At 38.3% G+C, this 4,356-nt stretch overlaps 1 pseudogene; it reads left to right on the top strand.

The window, feature by feature from the left end:
- The first annotated feature begins 793 nt into the window (after positions 1-793).
- On the top strand, positions 794-4,033 carry LOC104905842 (uncharacterized; annotated as a pseudogene).
- Positions 4,034-4,356: the final 323 nt, after the last annotated feature.

Below are 4,356 nucleotides of genomic sequence, written 5' to 3'. Positions count from 1 at the left end.
CATAACCCATTGGCCAAGAGTTTTAGAATGGCTAGAGATCGTTTTGAATCAAACAACGGCGAAGACTTAAAACTTAGGCTAATTGGAAGAAGGGATTCTGATGGAAGGACTTATAACCTTCCAACAACATCTGAAGTGGCCGCTCTTATAGTTGGAGACATTGATACAGCAGATAAGAGGGATATAGTAGTCCAAAGGAAAAATGGAAGATTAAGGCAGATATCTGAGCTTCACCCATCGTATTTACCGTTACAATATCCACTGATTTTCCCATATGGGGAAGATGGATATCGAGTAGATGTTATGCATAGAGACAAGACCGCATCAAGTAGTTCTACGAATAAAAGAGAACGACTTACTATGCGGAGATGGTTTGCATACAGAATGCAAGATCGTGAACATGAAGCCGATACTTTGTTATTATGTCGTCGGTTGTATCAACAATTTTTGGTTGACGGTTACACTATGATTGAGGCGAGAGGCTTCCTTTCTAAAGAATAACCAACAAAGTTTAAGATCAGATAATGTGAAGAATTTAAGAGGGGCTGTGGAAAGAGGTGATACAGAGGGATCTTCCAATGGAGTCGCGTTGTTATACCACCGTCATTCACAGGTGGCATAGCTACATGAGAGAGAACTATCAGGATGCAATGGCCATTTGTAGATGGTATGGTTATCCAGATTTGTTCATAACCTTTACTGTAATGCTAAATGGCCAGAAATAAGCAGATTCGTTCAAAAAAGGGGACTTAGACCCGAGGACAGACCGGATATCATCTGTCGAGTCTTTAAAATGAAGCTCGACCAATTGGTTAAAGACCTAAAGGAGAATGAGATATTTGGCCGAGTTAAAGCTGGTACGTATAAATAAATCCGGTATAATATGTTGATTTCTACAGCTTTTTATTCTTTAATATATATATAGATTGAATTAATTGAATTTCATACTATTTACAAAACATTTACACAGTCAAGATTAGTTGGTCTACTTATAAAGTTGTTCAAATAATGATGCATACATATCTTCTTTTTTCTCCAGTTGTTTATACAGTTGAGTTTCAAAAGCGTGGCCTTCCCATGCTCATATACTTCTTTTCCTGCACCCTGCTGACAAATATCCACAGGCAAGCGATATTGACAAGATTATATGCGCTGAGTTACCAGATCCAATTGAGGATCCGGATTTGTATGAGAGTTACAGAAATGATGCTACATGGTCCATGTGGTCCCTCAAACACTAATGCACCTTGCATGGATCAAAATAAGTGACAAAGCATTTTCCTAAAAGATTTATTGACGAAACAAAGGTTGATGAGGAAGGATATCCAGTTTATAGAAGAAGAGATAACGGAATCTCGGTTGAGAAGAACGGAGTGCATCTTGATAATAGGTTTGTTGTTCCTTATAATCCACAACTGCTTCGTAAGTATCGTGCTCATATAAACGTTGAATGGTGCAATCAATCCAGATCGATAAAGTATTTGTTCAAGTACATAAATAAGGGTTACGATAGAGTAACTGCTGCTGCTTATCAGAACAAAAATAGCTGCGATGATCCACAAAAGATTGATGAGATTAAAATGTATTATGACTGCCGTTACATATCTGCTTGTGAGGCAGTGTGGAGGATATATGGATTTCCTATTCACTATCGAACCCCTCTGTTGAGAGATTGAGTTTCCATCTACCTGGGGAGCAAACGGTCGTCTACACTGACCAGATGGACGTGGGAGATGTACTTGATAGACCTAATGTTGATACACAAAGTTTTTATCGTGGATGGAATGCAACCAAAAGTATGAAGAAGCAAGACAGTTGAGTTATGTAGATTCCCCACGAAATTTGTTTGGAAACAACCTACGCGAGAATGGACACCTAGGTCGAAAGGGTTCGCACTTGGCAGGGTATACCATGTCGCTCCAGGTTCTGGTGAGAAATACTATCTAAGAACGCTCCTTAATTTTGTAAAAGGCCGACGTGCTACGAGGATATAAGAACGGTTGATGGTTAGTGTATCCAACTTTCAAAGAAGCTTGCTACGCAAGGGGGCTGCTTGATGACGACAAGGAATACATAGACGCCATAACAGAGGCAAGCTTTAGAGAAACGGGGCATTATCTGCGAAATCTATTTTGCATGTTACTTATGTCTGGTAGCTTATCTAAACCAGAAGACATATGGGAAAAAGACATGGCACCTACTATCTGATGACATTCTATATAAACAACGTCGTATTCATAAAAACAAAGGTAAAGTCGCAGTATTTGCATACTTACTTTTTTTTCGCTTCACTTGATGTTTAATAATTGTGCAACGAAAAAAGGATCGTATGACATAAATGAAGGCATCTAATATTAAATCTTCCTATGCATTGCAGATTTAACTCTAACGGATGAACAAATTCAAGCTTTTGCACTGGCAGATATTGAAGCTAAACTGCAAAGTAATGGAAGTAGCCTTCGAAAATTCAGTGAGATGCCTTTTCCAGATGAATTGTCGTGTTTGAAGGTCAAAAAAGCTAATAGCGGATGAGCTTTCATATGACATACCCTCATTAATTCAGAATATAACAATCTGTTTCCATGTCTAACCGAAGAACAACTAATGGTTTTCAACGAAATAATGCACTCTGTTAATGGCCAATCAGGAGGTGTGTTTTTTGTATACGGATATGGAGGCACGGGTAAAACATACATTTGGAGGACATTGTGTGCTGCAATTAGGAAGATGGGTGAAATTGTTTTGCCAGTAGCATCAAGTGGAATTGCGTCCCTACTTCTTCCAAAAGGTCGAACCGCCCATTCAAGGTTCGGGCTTCCACTCAATGTTTGTGAAAACTCACGTGTGTAGCTATTAGGCCTGGTTCTGACTTAGCTGCATTGCTCATGAGAACAAAGCTAATTATCTGGGATGAAGCACCAATGATGCACAAATATTGCTTTGAAGCACTTGATAGGAGTTTAAAGGATATTATGCAAGCTGTTGATCGAGATAATTTGCATCGACCATTTGGAGGTAAAGTTGTTGTCTTGGTGGTGATTTACGACAGATTCTGCCTGTTATACCCAAGGGTACAAGGCAAGATATAGTATTTGCGACTTAAACTCTTCGTTTCTATGGGATTCATGTAAGGTTTTGAAGCTTACACGCAATATGAGACTTCAATCATGTTCTTCTTCGTCTACCGCTAATGAAATAGGGACTTCTCAGAATGGATACTGAGCGTTGGTGATGGCAGAGCTGGAGGGCCCAATGATGGAGAAGTCGATATTGAAATCACTGAAGATATTCTTATAGACGGTGGAGATGACCCCATATCATCAATTGTCGACAGCACATACCCTTCACTCACTGATCACCTTTGGGAAGCCAAATACTTCCAAGAAAGAGCAATTCTAGCTCCAACTAATGAAATAGTTGAGAAGGTAAATGATCATGTGTTGTCCACAATTCCAGGTGAAGAGAAAATTTACTTGAGTTGTGATGCAATTAGTAAAGATGAAGGGAACTTAGGGGCTCATGATATATATTCACTGAATTCTTAAACACAATAAAGTGCTCGGGCCTGCCAAATCATAGTATTAAGTTAAAAGTTGGTGCGCCTATCATGTTGCTTCGTAATATTGATCAGACATCTGGATTGTGTAATGGCACGAGGCTGGTAGTGAAGCATTTAGGCAATCGAGTGATTGAAGCTACTGTCATTTCAGGGAGCAATGTTGGTGACAAGGTATTCATCCCACGAATGACACTAACACCGTCTGACTCAACAAAAAATTTTATCAGATTTCAAAGACGGCAATTTCCTTTGACTGTGTGTTTTGCCATGACAATAAATAAAAGTCAAGGACAATCATTGTCGCACGTCGGGCTGTATTTACCGAGGCCTGTTTTCAGTCATGGTCAGCTATATGTCGCTATTTCCCGAGTCACGAGCAAAAAAGGACTTAAAATTCTGATTTGTGATAAAGAGAATAATGTGTGCAAAACAACCACAAATGTTGTTTACAAGGAAGTGTTCCAAAATGTATAACTTCATACACATTTTTGTAATGTTTGTTAATATAACTTTTACTTATTCTTTCATTACAAAATTCGTTGTTTGCTATTGGTTTCATTGAAAAGTCTGTCTTATTAAGCAAATCACTTCCCGTGCATTTTTGCACGGGTCCCAAAACTAGTTATAATAATGTACAAAGACGCATGATTTGCCAAATTTGCCAAACGTTTTTTTTGTATTAAGAGTACGTTTTCTTTGTATTGTAATTATGTAATGTTTAACGGCTATTATCAATAATAAAAATATATTTCATTTAGTCTAAAACCTTGCTATTGTTTTTCTATTATTTTGTCCCT

The sequence above is a fragment of the Beta vulgaris genome, chromosome 2 (genome assembly GCF_026745355.1).
Source record: "Beta vulgaris subsp. vulgaris cultivar EL10 chromosome 2, EL10.2, whole genome shotgun sequence".
NCBI classification, from domain to species: domain Eukaryota; kingdom Viridiplantae; phylum Streptophyta; class Magnoliopsida; order Caryophyllales; family Amaranthaceae; genus Beta; species Beta vulgaris.
Note: the sequence above shows the minus strand (reverse complement) of the source record. Positions and strands in the feature narration are given on the sequence as shown.